This window comes from Nylanderia fulva, unplaced genomic scaffold (assembly GCF_048542155.1).
Source record: "Nylanderia fulva isolate GAGA-0341 unplaced genomic scaffold, ASM4854215v1 Scaffold18, whole genome shotgun sequence".
NCBI lineage: Eukaryota > Metazoa > Arthropoda > Insecta > Hymenoptera > Formicidae > Nylanderia > Nylanderia fulva.
This window is the reverse complement of record NW_028190055.1, coordinates 4,105,480-4,126,715: the sequence shown is the minus strand read 5'-3', so window position 1 is coordinate 4,126,715 and position 21,236 is coordinate 4,105,480. Positions and strand designations below refer to the sequence as shown.

The 21,236-nt window shown below is 37.4% G+C and overlaps 1 protein-coding gene across 5 annotated transcripts in view; it reads right to left on the bottom strand.

Moving 5' to 3' along the window:
• LOC114935574 (uncharacterized) overlaps positions 1-21,236 on the bottom strand; it is a 155,573-nt gene that overhangs the window by 15,166 nt on the left and 119,171 nt on the right. The window contains exon 1 of one of the 5 annotated variants that reach the window (XM_029308433.2): positions 7,304-11,163. The exons of the other annotated variants lie outside the window; for them this stretch is intronic. The gene's annotated coding sequence lies outside the window, so the exon portion shown is untranslated. Of the gene's footprint in view, positions 1-7,303; positions 11,164-21,236 lie in introns of those variants that run through there. 5 annotated transcript variants of the gene reach the window in all.

Genomic DNA, 21,236 nt, shown 5'->3' with positions numbered 1-21,236 from the left:
AAATAACCAAAGTTGTTAAAATCACAGTGGTAAAGCTTTCAGAAATGTTCCGTGGGAAAGAAAAATTCTTTCTCTCTCTCTCTCTCTCACCGTGGATATATAGGATTAGAGCGTAATATCATTCGTTATGGGGGGTCCTACAGTAATGCAGACATTCTGTCCTCGTTATAAGGCGAAAAATTCAAGTCGTAATAACCAATGAATTACGCGGCTCCAACTTTCTGGCTGCATTACCGGGGCGGAATTGGACGACAGGAACATCAACGAAGCCAAAAACCGTGACCTCGCGCATCGCATCGGTACATAAACCGCAATTTCTCAAGGGTGAAATATAATTTCTACCTCCTCTCTTTTCTCTCCCAACCTTTCCATCACCTTGTATGTGCGTCGTGAAAATAAGCAGCTGTCGCTACGATATATGGCGGGTTGCCGCTTTTAAACTTGCCTAAAATTGGCGTAATTTCGTTCCCCGGAAATGATAGCATCTGCCGAATAGACGCCCGCGTGTTGTAGAGAGAGATTTTATACGATAGATATACGCCTATACACGTGGTTGTGCAAGACAAGTTGCATACGATAGCTCGCAGGACAGGATGTAAATTTGTCTTCGCACAGAAATTAGTCATATACGCTAGCCATATGTGTCTCTCTTTCTCTCTGCCACCTGAATGAATTATTCTGCAATATATCTGCGGTTATACCGTCTCTAAGTAATTTGATTACGAAAGCCATCATGTAAACAAAAATATATATACCTTGATGCGATATCAAGATATGAATTTTCATGCAATTATTACAATACTGAAAATAGCACATGCTACTTCTAAACAATTCCCTTTATGCAACGCAATCACTCTCCTGCTACACTCCTTTTTAAATAATGCATCCAGCTTGCACATTCTTCTGTAGAAGACACAAGTAGGTCACCTACTAAACCAGGGAAATATTGTGCTGAAGTTAGTCGATTGCGACAGACATTGAGGTAACGAAGAAACGCGTGAGACTTCAAACAAACAAAGTGCCTTTAATATACATATATGTAATGTGATTTCAAAGCGCATATAAACAACGTTGCAATATACCAAGAGGCAGCGTTGCTTCACAGATGTGATTAAATCATTAGTACCGCGTGGCTGCCAGCGAGAGTAAACACCAGCGAGTTTATCAAAGCAACTCATCGATATTGCTAAGTAGTAAGAACAAATATATGCCAGTGTAAACCACGCAAAGACACTCTTCCTAAAAATCAAGATTTTAAAAGCTGATCGAAATAGAGAATTCTTTATACAGAAATATTTAAAAGAATTAATCAAACGTAAAAAATGTCTAAAAATTAAATTGATTCAAAAAATTAATTAGATATGTAAGATATGTGTCCTAGAACTGGGAAAGTTTTTAATGGCAAATTTCTGGTATCATTCAAAGACGATTTTTCCTCAGCGAAAATGTCGAGGCACCAATAATTTTTGAATTATAAGCAGTTGAAAATAAAGGCCTTGTGGAAATAAAATATTAACAGAACTACATTCTTCAGTTAATTTTAGGTAGAGTTTGCTTTAATAGAATTTTAATATAAAACTTATTGTTAGTTATAAAGATACATAACAACAAAAATTAGAAACATGATGATCCCCCTTAACATTTTCATTAAGAGAAAATCGTCTCCAAATGATACCAGAAATCTGCCATTAAAAACTTTCCCGCTAGTTCTGGGACATCCTGTATAATAATAAATAATAATTTAAAAAATCCTTTCGCTAAAGAAATCATATTTCTGTAGAAAGATGCATGTTCTTTGTGGACACTGTGTATGAGACATCAGACGAAAGGTTGGGCTTTCAGCGACCGGCGCGTCTCGTAAGATTAAAGGATAGAAATCCGGTAACGGATAAACCTCATAAAGGGTAGAAATATAAAGTCGCACTGCTGCCACGGTGGTCCAAAGTGCATTTTAGCTTTAATAGACCTGCCCGTCGGAAACGACAAGTATGGTGTCCACCTACACTGTTGTCTAGCTGTGCAGACGATGTCTGTGAACCGTGAAGGTGCATTTGCACTATGCGGGTTCTGATCTACAGGATGGAAATGCTCCCTGTTTGGTTCAGCCGTGAAATTAACGACTGCATGCTCTCCCTGGTTATGCATAAATTGAAGTCTCCTATGTTTCAAACGTTACCGAAGCTACAAAATATCTCAAAGAATCAACAAGTTTGCAAATTTTACTTATATTTTGATTATTCCATTAAATTTATCTTACTATTTTATTCCTCTTTTTTCATCGTGTGATATAAACATCTAATATAAATTCATCAATCATATTGATTAATATTGCGTAATAAAATATCATAAATATCAAATATAAATATTAAAAATTCAATCTGATACTGTTTAACTCAGCTATTGAATTAACGATCGATATGCTCTTCGTTATACATAAATCGTGAAGGAGAAAACGAGGCTGCTATGTTTGGAATATTATAGAAGCTATAAAATATCTGAGAAGAAAGCTCTCCGGGGAAATCAGGAAAAAGATCAAAAAATTTGCAACTCTTTCCTATACATAGCATATAGCAATTCTGATAACAAATTTATCTTGCTCTTCCTATCATCATTCTTTTCTCCTAATAGCGCGCTATAAATATCAAAGATTGAATTTTCGTTATTAGTTCTATTATCGAAGAAAAATTTATATTCCATGCAACCAGTGTTGGGTAGTATCTAGATACATTTTGTGTATCTGAGATATATTCGAATTGAAATATCTATATCTGTATTTACAAAACATGGTATCTGAATTGCTTTTTTCAGATACATTTGCAGATACATTTTCACATATTTTTTTTAATAACCAAATTTTTAAAAACTCAAGACTGCTTTAAAAGTATCTGAGCTATGTATGTATCTGAGATACTTTTAAAGTATCTGTATCTATATAAATTTTAATTTGTGTATCTACATCGAGATACATTTTAAATGTATCTCATCCATCACTGTATATGCAATTTTGACATTTCTATAGCAGGATATAAATTCTACAAAATTCAATACTCTACGAAGTCTCTCTCTCTCTCACTCACACAATTTCCTTCAGAAATGCACTAAGCATGATGATTACCGGGTTGTGGTTATACGAGAAAGGAGAAGAGCGACCACCGCGACGGCCTGACTTATCACGCGTGGCGACCGGGGACTCATATCCGGTTCCTGTGCCGTGTCTATGCGTTGCTTATTCACCTGCGTCACCTGAAACGTCAAGTACGCCCGGGTTTCGCGCACTCTCTCCGAGCTCTGCCGACCGTTAAATGAGCGGGCAAACAATCGACTCGGGCTCTGCCCGCCTCCCAACCCTTTCACAAATACCGGGGGGTCAAACAGTACATGTAAGCAGCCGAAACAATGAAACCAATGTGTGTTTGGCATTTTTTCGCCGCTCGTTGTTCATTGTTTTGCTACATATGCATACATCGCGACGTTAAAAAAGAGAACAAATACATGATGATTTTGTTTTCAAGTATTCCTTTAACTCTGGGTGCATATTGAGTGCATTTATATGTGCTATGAAGTGACGATGCGAATCGTATTTCGGAAAACAAAATTGCTCGTTTATTTAATACGATATAAAGTTCTGCTATTTCGTGTCTTATGGTATATAGACTTTATATAGCTCAGTTAAAATATATATTATGAGTATCCTGTACGAAAACTTATATTTATATAAATTCTCAGTAGTGTACTTATAAAATATAATTTGATAACTAAACTAAAAAAATTATATAATAATTTTATAATTGGCTTATTAATAATCATCTAAATTCTGCTGAAAATAAACTGACGCATTTATTCCGCTGGAGAGAGGGTCATTTTTCAGAAAATAATGAAGAACAATTGATTCATCCCGCCAGAATTCGCGAACGAATCAACTAGATAATGGTACTAGGAGAAATGATAATTCACGGAACAATACCAGAAACCAGAACAAACTGTTAACAAATCCCGTGATCTTATTTGAGGTGACCGCACGACAATCCTCGCTACGGCCAATTTTCATTACGATGTGGTAATACATTTCGGCTTTGCCATTTGGATTGTATTCGAGTCTCGGCCAATTATTGTTCCGTTTGTGTACCATCAAACAGAAATCAATAACACCTTGTCGTCACATCCACCTCCGTTGTACACACACATATACATATATCTTCCCGTGTAGACTTAGTCGACGAGATACGATGATCGTGAATAAACGCGATATGTCGCGTTATATTATTTCCACGATAACTCGACGTTATTTAGAAAAAAGAAGAAAAAATATAAATTATTAAGATAAGTATATTAATTATATTTAATTTCTCCGTAAACATCGCGCGTGATTTTATCTCGCACCGTCATTCTCGGCGAACCGCGTCGCTCGTGATATCTCGCAATTAATCGAAAACGAACGTTTGTCAATTTATACGATGAGAGACCCAATATTATCGACTTCATCAATTAACGGGTTATGATAGATGATACTTCCCGCGCATATCGCCGATCGATTGTACCGCACCGTCGCGATGATCGCCCTTAACAGTTTACTAAATTAATTTGTCTAATTAATCGGCCGGCGCGTATGCAAGCTCGTCGTAATTAGCGGGTGGCTCGCGAATTGCTGCGACCGACCGCTGTAGAGATAATTTACCGAGTCATTTCGACGGCTCGTAGCGCGTTTAATATAGACCGATGCCTGATTGCGAGCGGCATATTAACGGATTATTACGCAGAACGCGATAAAGGTGCGGCCTACGCGCAAATTACTCGTTCGCGTGTCGCCGCTCGGTTCTCGTTGAGGTTCACCTGGAGTAAGAAGAAAAAAAAAATAAAAAACCGACGTGCACACGTGTTGTGAGGAATTAATTGTATGCGAAGACACACACAGACACGCGAATAAATTGGCTTGTTTAAATAAAATTTCCTCGTCGTACCGAGATTTAATCTCCCACCGAATCGGTAATTAAGACGATAAGACGAGACTTCGTACTTGTAAAAGCTTCTTTCGTGCGCGAAATAAGGCTTTATTTGAAAATAGAGGTAATCAATCTGCGAGAGGGAAAATTGAAACGTCCTATATGGAGAACGTTTTTCTTGTAAATTATAAAAAAAAAAAAAAAAAAAAAAACAAGAAAAAGGATATCTCAATTAATTGGTTCACGTTTGTTTATTTATTTTCGAAGATACACATACGCTATATTTATCGAAGTGGTTACACGGAAGCGAAGTGCTTGCAGTTTCGAACAAACAAACAAACAACACAAGCTAGCTCCAACTACGTTCTTTCTCTCTTTCATATAATGACGACACCTGGTTCTTTAGATCCTTTAGCCGTAATCGCCTTATCTCGTGCCACCGACAATATCCCCTACAACTGCTTCCAACAGCAAGAAAAGTTAACTAACCAGGAGAGTTAGTGTAACAAGTTGAGAGAGAACACGTGACCATTGTACGATCATTAGTATTAGAGTACTGTTCTCTATCGTAGATTTAATCAATGTTTAATTAGTGGCTTCAGAGATACGTAATTATACCAAATATATAATTATTTTTAGTCTGCATGCAGAATTGAACTCCCAAATAATTTCGAAATACACGACATATTTAAATATAACAAAATTAAAAAAATAAACCCACATATTACTAATAATACCAACATATTACTAATAATATCGAATAAAAGAAAAGACTGATAGTTATAAATCGACATATTCTATAAACAAAGTGTATATAATTTAAAGGAGAAAAAAGCTATCCTCTTTAAACATTTATTTAAGTTTATTTTACAAATTAATTTCTCCCAAAATACAATGGGGACTCGAAATGGAAATTTTTTTGTGAAAAAAATCAGCGTGTGGAATAGATAGTCGTATATACTATACTTTTTCATATTGGGGTCCGGAGGAGAAAAAAAAAAAATGAAACTGGCCGCTCAACAAGCCGAAAAATCATAAGGGCGCGTCGTTCGCGCGTTACCGCAGAAATTAAGCACCGTTCGTAACAATATCCAGCGCTCTTTCTCGCGGCGCATTGTCGTTTGTTCGCGAGCGCGAAACGTACGCGAAAACGATCGGGCCGGACCCGAGAGCTTTACAATTATCGGTGTCCTTTGTTGCTCGCAGACAAGGGAGAAATATCGCTTCGGGCGAAACGCGCACGGCAACGGAAATTATGACGCTCGCTTTCAGCGATTGGCGAATTAACACACAGCGGGAGAAAACATATCGTCCACGTCCTATACCCTTCCGGAAAAAAAAAAGAGCGAATGGCTCTCCGCGTTTTTATCGAGCTCGTAAGTCCTGCGGAGAGGATCTCGATATCGTTCGACGATTGTAAAAAAAAAATTGCAGACTCTCAACCGTTTGACACATTCGGCCACATGTACATGTATATATCCCGGAAATAGATATCCCTTCTGCCACAGGCAGCAATATTCATTGTACTGTCTGATAAATGTTATTAAAACACCGGAAATGCGCACGTTTCGCACAGATTTGTCTTTCATAGAATTTATCGCGCTCGTTTTATATTATCTCTTCTCGTTTCTCTGCGATATGTATAGGATTCAGATTAAAACCTTATTCATCGAGATACCTTTCCATTATATTTATTCTATATATAGTTCGTTTATATATTCTATCTTCTAATTAAAGAAAACTGTTATTCTTGCTCAAATTGTCAAATTTTCTGTCCTAATTTGAGAATCAATTTTTCTATCTACTTAAACCCATAAATGTTCACAGCAAATAAGTACATTTATAAAATCTTTCATCAATGTGAGATCAATGTTTTCTCTCTATAATAGAAACGTCAAACTCTTAATTATTTGTTATATAGTCAATAAAAAAATAATTAAGTTAATTGTTCTCAATCTTCAGGAAGCGCAAGTAGATAAACAATTTTATTTCTCGTATAATTTCAAGTATAAATTTTTGTGAAATTAAATTATGTCATGTCAAGATATCTAATGTTCAAAATTAAAGATATATATATATATATATGAAGAAATAGCTATCCGGGAAAAAATTGTTTACACATAAAAAGCACTTTTATCTAATTATATGGACACGCGATTATACGTATAATTTTATATATTTCTCTATAATTTTTTATCGTCATATATAAAAAATGTTTTCCCGGGTAATAATTCTCTAATAATATTTTGGTAAAGGAAAAAATTGCTGGCAAACATTCCATACAAAGAACACATTCTATAATCATACATACACACGCACATATAAATTCTAAGATGTATCGAAGATACAAGAGAGATCTTTACCTTCTTCTGCACTCGCGTTAGCGACCAGACGGTGCGGCCTCGACATGATTTGTCGCACCCTGCGCGAACGAAAAAGCAGATTGACGCCTCGTCGCGTTACAATTCTCTCCCTCCTTCTTCCCTCGGTCGACATGCCTACATATCCGCCGGGCACGACAGATAAAACATCATTTATTATCAGAGCGCGTCGACCTCGACCTTCCGACGCCCTTCTTCGAGGAGGAGCGAATCAAAGCAGCCGCGCCAGAAGAGTTTTCGGACGAAGAGAGTGCATCGTGCGTGCGCGCGAATATTCTTGCCTCTCGTGTCTACTCTTTTCTACGAAAGAGAACGATCGACGCGCGCGATTCTGACGTGGGAAAGGGTTGTAGAAAAAGGAGAAAATTTGCCGCAGAAGGGAGGATTCCGTTCCTCAAAGAATTATGTACGCGTCCGCGCGTGACAGTGTGTGCGCGAAGAATATTACACACAATCGCGAGGACAGATTCAGTGACGGATTTACGCACCCTGCTCTCGCGAATTTTTAATAACTTCCTCTTCCGATGATCGCGCGAATTTATTCCCCACATACGAGACTCGAAAATAATATATAACGCGGATTACATTTTTTTCAATATGCATATATATAATTTATATATTATTTATATATACATATATATGTATGTATTATTAGAAATCAAATGTGCATGTATAAATTTATTTCCGAAATAAATCTATACTCCGGTCTAATCGCGTTTTTAAATTTATCTCGGTTTTTTTTTTTTTTTTTCACTACATTTTTCATTTCAGGTCGAGATCGGAAAAAAAGAAAGATATGTCTCGTTTTAACCGTTCTAAGCCTAAATCCATCACTGAGCACCGCGGCGGCGGTTAATGCAATCGCCGCCGCAGAAAATGAAAAGCAAAGAGACAGGAAACGGGGATGAAGCTGGGAAAACGGATGAAAGGACGGATAACGAGAATTAAACATCGAGAGATTTCCGTGCCAAGTGCCGCTCGCTTTTACGGTCGTCAATCGATGACTCGCGTCGTCGCTCGCGCGCGAATGAACGACGCAGAGACCCGACATTTGCGACGATGATCCACGGCCTAGTGCCAATTAAATCCCTTTTATACGGCCGTTTTCTCATTCCCGGAGAGCTTTTTTTCCTTCTCTTCTCTTCGCATATACGATTTGTGCACTCCCTTGAATCGCGCGCGTCAATGTTCGTCGAGAGTTCAGCGTAATGCACTCTTTTAACCCTCCGATGCACTCTCGGTGGTTAAGATTATTATCCCGTCATTTTTTAAATTCCGACTCGCTGGGTTAAAATTTAATTATTAGATTAAATTGTGCTACATGTGACTTTTGAATATAAAGTGAAGGAAATTGGAGAGTTATATTATTCTTATTAAGATTCAAGCAATTTTGATCATTGCGAGGAAAGCGCAGCCAGGAATTATATTATCGAATATTAGAAAGATTTTGTACAGTGACCGATGTAATAATTTTATCTTTTCATTCAAATGTCATATTTTTTGGATATATTATATATATATATATATATATATATATATGCACGCACGAGATATTTCTGTTCTTGAAAATGATTTTCATTGGAATTCTTAGAGTTGTCGCTATGCCATCTTCTTCACGTTTTTATAAACAATTAAACCAAAAACAGAAATTTTATTAGATTATTTGAAATTAAGTAAAAACATTTATTCTTTAAATAAATTTGAACAAAACTTTGATATGTTACAAAGATATTTAATGTCGAATATTCTAAATCAAATTTTCGATAAAAAGATATCTATTCCGCGAATCAAGATAAAGTAGAAGTTTCAGAGACTCTAAATATATGCATATTTGTCCTCCTTTCTCATCCACGCACGTCAGAGTAATAACGTGCAAAGTTACTGAATATGGAGAGTCACGTTAATTAAGTGCAAATGCCTCTCTCCCTGGCTACGCCCACCATTGATCTCGCGAAAAAAACTTCTTTAAACAGCAATAAACTCTGCAATATTCATGAGGCTTCGAACGATATATACGAGTATTGCAGAAATCGCAAGAAAAAAAAAATAGATTCTTAAAAATTTCTTTCCGTTTAAAGAGTCCGCTCTTCCTCCTTTTCTACACACAAGTTCGCGACAAGTTCGATTCCCGTAAATTAGTATCGCCAACATATCCGGTCCTTCTTCAGCGTTAATTTCGTCCCGGAATTTCGTCAGTTCCGTTCCAAGTGCGACTCTAATACGGTCTGAACAAGAGCAGAAGAGACCGGACCCCTCGAATCTCCATTTTCGAATCTTGCCTGCTAACTCTTTGACGACCGACGGGAGCAACGGAGGTTTTTTTTTCTTTCTTTTTATTTTCTCGACTCACAAACGGCAGAGGGTTTCTGCTGTGCGAGGGCTAATGACCGCGAGGCTTCTTACGGAGGTTCTCCTGGGTGAAGGAGATGAATAGTCAATTCGACAATAAATCAGCCCACCGTCGCTCGTAAGTTCCCATTTACACTTTCCTTTGTTGCACGCCCGCGTGTTACAAAACAGGCGTGGCGTGAGATGCATATTCGCGTTTTATCCACCGCGGAACGTATTCGTTATTATACGTTATTTTGCATTACCGGGCCAACGTTTAATTAGCGGCTAACGAAGCGAATTAAAAAAAAAATTTAAGTCAAGACGTTAAAATTATAATATTCCCCTCCGTGACGTTTTCGTTGAGAAGTAAAATTGAAACGGAAATATCGAGAGAAAGAGAGAGAGGCGAATAATCCCTTTATTAAATTTTCTTAGAAAAAAGCAAGAGAAGAGAAAGAGATATTCATTTTATCTCTGATAAAATTTTTGTCCAAGTTTCACTCTGCTATTTCTAAGATATTTTTATATCTCGATTCTCTTTGCTTCGCTAAAATATTTTATCAATAAAGTATAGGTGTACGTATACATTTTATGACGAATCTACTTATATTTTATAGAAAGTTTTTATATTTATCTTTGAAACACAAAAGAAAATGCAATAATGGCATATAAAAAATTAAAACTTATTTTAATTCATTTATACATGTGGTGGGACACAGAAAGAAAAACGAAAATGTTGCAAATTAATTTGTTACAACACTGTTCAGAAATTAACGTTGCGTTATCCGTCGATCGTCAAAAAGTTATTAATTCATACGTCAAAAATTAATTCAATGATACAGCCACATAGCTGTGCCAAATTATGGACATTGAAAGTCCATTACCAGTCGATAACATCCATTATATTTATATAACAGTATGCGGATATTTCTCGAAAATGTGACACGTAGTACAAATTCTCTTTTTCTCCAATGTGTTTTGTATTTCGCATTCCTTGCAATGAGATTATGATTAATAACATTGCAGCTGTCGAGATGCAACAACGAGAGGAGTAAGTGGAAAACACGTCATTAAATTGTAGTTATATCTTTTTCAGTATTCTCTTTCCCGCTAACAATAAATAATAATTTTTCTTCTAATATATTCTAATAATAATTTTTCGAAAATCTCGAGACACATTCTCGGCATAAAACTTAATACTCAATGTGTCAAAACTTTTGGTAAAGATTAATGTTCTTCAAACAGAAACAAAAAATATCAGTTTACAAAATTTAGAAAAAAAATTACGTAACAATTCATTTATCATAAATCCAGACATTTTCTCTCTCTAGTACTACTCCTCTCCCTGTTATTTTGGATAATAAATCTCTCAACTAAAAAATTTATTTTTCTATCACAGTTATCAAATACACAATCAATTTATACCGTGTATTACATTTTCAAAAAATCATTTTATTTTATTAGCATTAGAGAGTTATAATTCGAATACTAATCTATCAAAAGTGTACTCATCTGCTCTGCATCCTACGGCGATGCTTTTCACTCCTGCTCGACGTTTCCGAAATGTTTCGCCATGTAAAGAGCATCTCCAAGATACGGAGAAATAATTCATGAATGTATCGATCAAAAGCACTTTTGTCCCGTTTGTAACATTCATGGTATTATCGATCGATGTCTTCATAATGCATGTTTTATGAGAATAGTCTGTAACAGTCTTTTGAGAATCCCGTGCATTCTTGTCCTTATTCAATAGCTATAATTTGCATAAGAAATTGATTGAAATAATAGAGGAGATGATTATTAGATTATAAATTAGATTATCAACCTCAGAGCGATTTTTGCGATTTAAATTTACATTATTGACAACCATGATTAGCGTATCAATTTTCTCCAGTATTTTTCTTTGCATCAGGCGTATTGTATTTATTATGGATTCTTTTCTTCGAATAATTTTTACAAGTGTTTTTTTATAGTATTTTTTAGTTTCATTTATAAAACATACATCAGTATATTTATGACACGTTAATATGAATAGGTTCAAGCCGTGCTACAAACTCCCGTAACCAGATAGAAAAATTCGCGAGCATCACCGGAAAAATTTATTCTTTTCTCCACTATCTCTCACGTTTCTACGCGCGCACGTGATATCTCTAGGGAAAGCATGACGCGTGGAAAAAATGCGTACGCAAAAGTCTGCTAGCAAATCTTTCCGAATGTGAGAAGAAAACTTCGTAATTCCAAATGTTACGAGATCGAGTTGAAAAAAAAAAAAACTACTTTTGCAACAAATATTTTCAAACTAGAGAATCTATCGTTTTTTGATAATTTAATGCAGCATTTAATTCTCATTAAAATATTTCTGATAAAAAAAATATTTTACACAAGTAATGCTATATAAAAATTCTTTTTAAAATTCGGAGCTCGCAATTTGACGATTGATTTTAACGAGACTTTCGAAAGTGCACTTACGAGGAATACCAATAAGCGACTGAATAATTCGCGATACATGTGCGTATATACACACGATAGAAATTCGACAACGGAAGACAAACTGCGAGAGCGAGAGAGAGAAAGAGAGAGAGGGTCGATACACGCAATAACTCGCGAGCGTAGACGCAAACGCGCCCGTTTGCGCGAACGCGCGAAATGCAACTGCGAGCGGAATTCGCGCGGACTGCAGTAGTGGCATGCACATGCTTCTACGAGTCGAGCACGTGCCATCGGTGAACACGGGATACGTATGTGTGTGCGCGCGCGCGCGCGCGTTCTCGCGCAATCGCAACCAGACGCAGCAGAGATGGGCTCGAACCCTCCGCGCAAGCAAGTTTCGAAACATATTGCATTTCGAACCGGGTGGAAGCAGTCGCAAATTGCAATTGCAAAAGCGTTACTTTAGAGTGTGAGGACCAATTTGGAAAAATAGCTTAAATACATTGTCGAGTGTAGGAGACTTAATAACGTCGTTTTTTCTCCTGTCAAGTTATATACATATACCTGAAGAGTCTAATGCGAGTGAATAAATTGAGAACTGTCGGGCGACATGAAAATTTATTTTCTCATTCTAAGTGACTCGAATCATTTTTTACACGCAATTTTGTAAAGGTAATAAATTTTAATCGGCTTAATCCCATTGCTAGCGAAGAAAAAAGAGAGTGCTTTACTTGCGCGCATGTATATATAATGCACGATCTCTGGCAACCAATGAAATCGGAACGGAAGAGAAAGAGAATTCGCGACCGTACAGCGTCCGGAACAGATGATTCGTATCTCCGGACGATAACGAGCAGTACATTTTACAACTTTGCATATGCGGCCCATCCAACAGATTATCACGTATCGTCAAGCGCTCTGAAATGTTAATGGCGCGACGTACAGCAGATTAATCTAAAACATTGTGTGCATCGCGGATCTTTCAAAGTGTTATACTCTTTCGATTTTACACGCTGCATAAATGTATCTTACAAATTATCACGCGAATAAACATGGCAAGTTAAACGAATATTCGTTGAAAAAAATGTAAACCAATAACCGCAGATTTTAATTAATATCTAGATACTTGGAAACAAAATCAAATATCTGGTCTTCTCTTTCCTCTGTTAGAAAAAAATCGAGCAAAAAAATGAATATATCAAGTAATCGTAATTTATAAAAATGAGAAAGTTTTAGTGTCGATTTTAATAGAATCTTAATAGGAAAAACAAATTTTGTAATAACTCTAAAGTTAATTTTTTTAAACTAAATAATTTAAATATCAATACTCACATTATAAAGATTCATATATAAAAAAATTTGTCACAAATTAAATTTTAAAAGTCCAATTAAATAATACGATTTATGTTGCTCCGAAATCCTTCTTCAACTTCGGGAAGATTTGTCAAGAAAAATCATAAAATTCAGAATCCGAGAGTATTCCATACTGTACATATCTTGTTACCCGCCCACGTATCGCACACATATATACATAAAGTCATTTATATTCTCGAGAATTAAACCCGCCTGATGGAAATTCGCTTTGATCCCCTCGATTACGCAGCCTCGACGAGTTTCTCGGCGATTTTCCGAGTATTCCGATAATTAATCTCTGTTGTGGACCGCGAACCAGTCGGTCCATTTCTATTTCGTCCGCGGAAACAATATTTCACCATCTCCTTCTCTTCGTCTCACGTTGTCGCGCACAATCATGGTTGTTTTCCCTGTTTTCGTTCGCGAAATATCTCGTAAAAAGCATAAACTGTCATAAGTACAGAGAGCGATTAATATTGCCGGACGAGGGATTTGTATACGAGAGAGTGCATAAAAGCTCGATTCAATTGCGCGTCGCCGAAGAATCGTCGACCAGCATCCATGTATCATCCGCGAAAGATCGCTCGCGCAACAGCCCAAGACGTATGGGATTTTTACTTCCGGTAACATCCGGCGAATGTGCAGCGACGCGTTATAAACGTTGTTATACGTTGTATGTCCACGCGTATCAGTTCGAACAAGATTGCGCTCTTTCGAGGGAGAGAAGAAGGAAGAATAAACTACAAATCAGAGATTTTTCTCCGTTAGACACTTCTACCGAGAAGAATCGCCAATTTCCACAAAGTATTTTTCCACAGATATATTCCCGCAATTCACCTTTCTTACCAGGGAAAAGTTACCTGGGTACATTCGCTGTTCTTATTACAAGCCACGTGTATATAGGGTGTCCGTTAATAATTGTTTCTCGTACAGCGGATTAAACCGAGCAGAAACATTTTCTATAGTTTTGCGATCTTCCGAAAATTAATTAAAAAAAGAAGTGACGTCCCAAAGTTAAACGGTTGCTCCGATCTTTTTTAATTAATTTCTCATCAATTATTGCGAAGATCGCAAAACGGCAGAGGATTTTCTTACTCAGTTCAATTCCCTTTATTTTCGAGATGCGGCCAATTATTAACGGGTCTTGTATAGGGAGCACATCTCCAAGTTTTATATAAATAGAACGCGCGTTAATTTCGAATTACCCGGTATACAACTGAAGGAGAGACGGTCGAGCGAGAGCGATTCGTTTTACAAAAAACTGTTGTTCTCGTTTCGCAAAAAGGTTCTCGGTATATATAAGCGTTGCAGCTCAGGGCTGATAAAAAGATATCATATCCCAAGCAACACACCGGATGTATGTAGACGGAATAGTTGGGCGATGTTCGCCCGAGAGATGAGAAGTTTAGCGCGTTTTTATTCCGGACGGTAAAACGTGCGGCTTGCTTCCGCGCGTTTTTTTCGGTTACGTCACCGCAAATAGCCGCGTATACATATATATACAATATATATATATATATACAATGTTTGTACGACGAAATGCAACACGCGCGCGCGAATGAGATATTATTGACGAATTAATTACGGATGCTGCGCGTACACGTATACACGAGCGTACGATGGAGCCGGATGTACACGTATATCCTCCGATACATCCGCGGATATTAAAAAACAACGATTTGTCGTTGGCGGAGCCGTGCGAGCGTTATAACTCGCGTAATTAGGACCGCGCGGTTTTTCATCGGAGATTGAATTCCTGGATTACGAGTAAAAAAATTGAATATTTTTTTTTTTAAACGAAAAAAAGGAAAACGAAGAGCGATGTCACGCAAATATACCGCGTGATGTGCAATATTTCTTTTTTCCTTCCTTTTTTTACGAGAGTTGCGCGCGCTCGTCCGAAGCATTCGGTTCGCGCGCTTTGAGCATTCATCTCGTTAGCAGAAGAACGTAAAACCGCACTCCGGATAAGACAGTCGACATGCGGTGCAGGAAAGCTTGAAACGTTGGAAATAACGCGCTACTCTCTCGCCCCCGAGAGAGCAAGCGAGAAAGTGAGAGAAATAGGTTAAATACGTCAGTAAAACGCGCTCCTTTGTCGCTCGGAAATTCGAATCTGTAAAGCTTGTAAAAGCGGCTTGCGGTGGAACGATTTCGCGAAAGCTCAGGTCGGAAAGAGAGAACAAAAGACAATGTTATACTTTCTCGCGGCAGTGTATAATAAATGGCAATTATGATCATCTCTCTCTGTTATTCAATACGCTACAACTCGCTTTTACGAGAATCAAAAATACCGATGCATATATTCGCGTATGCAAGAATTTTCGATGGAATTCTCGTATATTACGCGATTAAAATCAAATTTTTATATTATGATTTTTTATAATACATTTTTATATTCTTATTTTTCTAAGAATAATAAGATAGATGTATAACTTCATAATTATTAATTCAGAAATGTCATTCTTATGAAAGTATACATCGCGTGGAATTAAGTAACAATGTCAAAGTTGTAGAGAACTTTGAATAAGACATTGAGATATAATCAGCTGTGAGTCTTTCTTGTATAAAACATAAGAACGAAAGAGAGAAAATAACTTGCTTAATAAATTATTATCATGAACTATAATAAAGCTTTAACGTATAAAATTTATCTAGACAATTTGCATAAAATACGTATAGTAATGTAGCGGAGCTCATATAACGTCTGGCGTTATATAATCATATAAAGATATCGTGTGTAAGGAAGGAAAGATTTTTCTCCGTCCATGCGTTATCAAGAGAGCTAACAAGGGATATGCAAATGAAGCATTTTCCGCGGCAACTCGGACTCTCGGAGTCGACATTGAATAATTTCGCGCACTTTTATGCAGAATATAACGCAACCCCCTCCTTAGAAATCTCGCACTCGCACTCGGGGAATAATGAATCACGCGTGTGAAGAAGCGAGCAAAAACGTGATTACCACGATGAGCACGTGTCCGACAACTTAAAAATTCTTCTTACATATACCGGGAAAAGAAAGACGAGAGGAATTATGTCTCTGGACGAAATGAAGAAATATCCGGTGGCGAAATGAATCGCGGATGCTCCTCCCTTTTTCGTACGTGACGCTAAATCGCGAGATATCGCGGGCTATTTATAGTGTTATCGAGAGAGTATCTGCTCGTAAAGCGCGACCGATTTACGGCTATTTATCATTTAACGTCAAAAAATAGCCGAGATAACTCCGAGAAATTTTTAACAATGATAAATTTTTACACTTCCGGGGTAAGAAAGGAATGCAAAAAAATAGCTGGAGCAAACCTTTGCGGCCAGGTTCAACTTTTCTCGTTTCGAAATACTTGAAATTTTATGCGCACTTATCACACATGTCTCAACAAATTAATTACTCCTCTAGTTATTGTTCTCCGCATATTTGGAGATATTTTGCTAAAAAATGTCTTAATTTAACGCGCGCACTAACCACAGCATTTAATTATTTTAATTTACAAACAATGTCTTTATCTTTTATTTCTTTTATTAGTAAAATTGTAAAAATTTCGATCAACAATATGAGAAACAATTGATATCAAGAATTATATGGCATATTTTGAGCGACATATATGTATAACAGAATTTTCTTTTATTTGATTTCTCATATCAAAAGGATAGCGCCCAAATTTCTTTTAAATATTAATGTCGATACTTCTTCGAGTCAATTCTGTCACTATGGTCTACATCCGCTTCTAACTCTTACTTTTCATACTTCAATACATAAATATGAAAGTTCCTATATCTCTCTATATCAATATCGACACTTGGATAATACCGAACCATAAGCGAAGTAGTGCCTTAATAACGACCTATGCTATACTTGCGCTTAACGAACATAAAAATAAAAATCTCCCGATCGTTCATTCGAAATATCTCCTAACGTTAAATAGCGGCGAACGAGCCGCTCGGGAGAGAAGAGTACATCACTAATATTCCCGGTAAAATGGTGATAAATGTGTGCCATCTCTCTCCGGGCGCGAAATCGCGCGTTAATTACGAGCCATTCGCTCTCTCCCGCGCCGGTTAACGATGGATGATGAGTGCTCGACGGTGCCGACGCGTCTGCCGGCTGCGCGGATTCCGCGCGAGCTTTCCGGGAGAGGGAGAGAGCGCGATTAAGAGCTAATTGAAGAGCGCGCGCATTTACCAGAGAATCGTTGCCGGCTACCACGCGCGATTAAATTCGTCGTCCGGCAATTCGTACGATCCGATGTATTAACTCGCAATATCGACGATGCGGTCGCGACCACTTGCTCCGACATTATGGAACGCGCCCCATGTGGACAATTGTTAGGACAACCTTCAAAAATGTCGGGCCCTTTAAGGCTTAAATGTGGGTCCCTATTAGGGATTTCCACATTACTGCCAGATTAGGTCCTAGTAAGGTGATATCAGTTTTGAGTAGCTAATTTAAAGTATGGTCTGAATAAGGAAATCGATATGTATCCTGAGCTTGACGAAGGCAAAATAAATTGTGATATTTTTGACTTATTATTTATTAAAACTCTCGACGAAGTTTTAAAATAAATATCATTATATATATATAAAGGATTTCATAAGACCGTTATCAATCAAGGCCCCGATTACTTAACCTTTAAGGGCCTTCGATGGAAAAGCGTGATCGACTTTAAAGGGTTCTTATTGGACTTCCCCATTAGGACCCTAACAAAGTTGGAAAAAATTAACAGGGGCCTTTTTTCTGCCTTAACACTATTTCCACATGGGAAGTCGCTGCCGGCTACCAGCGATTAAAATCGTCGTCCGGCAATTCGTACGATCCGATGTATTAACTCGCAATATCGACGATGCGGTCGCGACCACTTGCTCCGACATTATGGAACGCGCCCCATGTGGACAATTGTTAGGACAACCTTCAAAAATGTCGGGCCCTTTAAGGCTTAAATGTGGGTCCCTATTAGGGATTTCCACATTACTGCCAGATTAGGTCCTAGAAAGGTGATATCAGTTTTGAGTAGCTAATTTAAAGTATGGTCTGAATAAGGAAATCGATATGTATCCTGAGCTTGACGAAGGCAAAATAAATTGTGATATTTTTGACTTATTATTCATTAAAACTCGACTAAATTTTAAAATAAATATCATTATATATATATATATATATATAAAGGATTTCATAAGACCGTTATCAATCAAGGCCCTGATTACTTAACCTTTAAGGGCCTTCGATGGAAAAGCGTGATCGACTTTAAAGGGTTCTTATTGGGCTTCCCCATTAGGACCTTAACAAAGTTGGAAAAAATTAACAGGGGCCTTTTTTCTGCCTTAACACTATTTCCACATGGGAAGTCGCTGCCGGCTACCAGCGATTAAAATCGTCGTCCGGCAATTCGTACGATCCGATGTATTAACTCGCAATATCGACGATGCGGTTGCGGCCACTTGCTCCGACATTATGGAACGCGCGTATATATAAGCTCTCTTTCTTTCTCTCTCTTTTAGTCTGAAAGATGTCTCCAACCCTTCCACCTACCCTTCCGAAGGAACAAAGCGAGAGCGCACGTGATCGCCATAAAAGAGTAACGTCGACGAGAAAAGTCGAACGACATCGACTGCGATCGACACCGTCGAGCCATTCTCTCTTTCGGTGTTTATTCACGAAGATGCCGCGGAAATTCTGTAGAAATACTAGCACCGCGTACAAAGTCGAATCAATACTCCTTCATCTCTCCTCTTTTTTTCTCTCTCTCTCTTCTCGTAAAAGATAATCATTGTATTTGTCGCTATTAATCCGGAAGATTCCGCATGTATCAAGGAAATATAATCAGATTTATTATCCAATCAACGCGGAACAAGTGGATCGATCTCTCTCTCTCTCTCTGTCTGTGTTTTTCGAAGATGGATGAAAACAAGAATATTTTTCTCCAGCGAAATTCCTTTCCCAGTTTGAAAGTTTAATAACAAGTTGGATTCCCAGGACCGACCTTCCGCTCGCCTCTTTTTCTCACGATGTAACGATGTAATCTGCATCCGCGACGCGGTGTTAACAAACGTCGGGACAGATTTCGCTAACGCGAAGCCTTATTCTCTCGCCGAAATCCCGAGGTCAGAAGAGCAAAAGGGGCTCTTGATATACGAAAGTTCTTCTCCCGTCGCCGAGCAACATTACGAAACTCCGTAAAGCAGATTTAGACTCCGCGATCCCGACAGAGAGAGGGAGACAAAAAGGTATCTCTCTCAAAATGACGAGAGAATATCAAGCTGCAGACTCTCGTGATTCTTTGAGGTTTGAAAATTAGTTTAATTCAACATTCATGAAACACGTTCGCCGATCCGTATTGTCGCGATATCCCGTCTCTCCATTTTAAGCGGGAAAATCTTGGTGAAATAATCGCGAGTGTGCGAGGAGGATTCCGAGTTACGGTTTCGCGCGAAAAAGTTTTTAATAGAGCGCCGAGAGATGAGAGATAGTATCTACGCGATCAAACTAAATTAAATCGTCAGGGAGATCATCGGGAGAAGATGGGAGAGAGTGGGGAAGACTTCGACAGCACACTCTGTATTTTTATATAATATTATTATATTACAAAGCGCCGAAAAGACCCGATAATCATTATGTTTTTATATAACACGAAATTGCTACATCTCACTTATACCTAACCCGTGATTTCAATAAGTCGACTTTATTCGCTCGTACACAGTCACTGTGTTTCATCATCCTGTATCTTCTGATGATCGTCATTTAGAAAAAAATCGGCGGTATTATTAGACGTAATTTACCTTTGTCAGAACCTATTAAAGTAATCTTCGAAAAAAAAATTTCGCCAAAAGTATAATCTCACAATTCGCAAAGTACATAATTTACGAGCGCGAGAATAAAGTAATAATTTTTGCACAAATTGAGGTCTTTTTTATTCCACTTTACGAAACATGTATAATTAAAGAGGATATAATATATTTAATGCGCTAAATATTTATATATATTTAAAACATAAAAGTGTCAGGATATATGAAATTATATTCTCTCTCGTTTCAATATATTTTAATATATTTAATGTATTACTTTTATCTTTCTAATATTTAACTGTGTATGTTAATTTGATTCGCTTAAATACCTTGTATAAAACTTATGTATCTCTAACTAGCGGTAAATTTGGAAGATATATGTAAGCCCGTTTCTCTGCCACGAACACGAGCAAACAAACGAACATTCGTTCCGAGGGATAAACCGCTGGGGAATTGTGGTATACAAGATCGAGGAATTAACAGGAATTAGCTTGGCATTAAGTATTATCTCCACTGATGGTATCAGTATTAATAAATTATATAACACTATAATTCCATCAATATTAATTTCTCCTTACATTTCTTCATTTTTGTCTAATGATTTACTCGCTATTTTTTAAATTCTCGACTTTGGAAAAAAAAACAATTCAATATATAAGAAACGTCCAGAAAATATATATTATTATAATATATTATTGTTAAAAAAAAAGAGATATAAGTATTATCAACTAATCGCTCTCTCGTCGGTATAATAAAATTGCATAATGGAATTGCACAAACAATTTCATCAGCGGTTTCATCTTTTTAGCTCGTTCATTATCTGATGCTCGCATTGTGCAAGCGCATCTTAGAGAAGCTGATGCGCGCTTCGTAAAGAGATGACTCTTATTCGAGTACAGAGAAGGCGCGCGATTGTCGTTTTTGTCGAGACTATAGGAGAGAACGAAGAACATAGGGGACTCCCACGTTCGCGAAGTTAATCCAAGTCTCATCGCGACTTCATTTGCAGCGCGCCGGGACG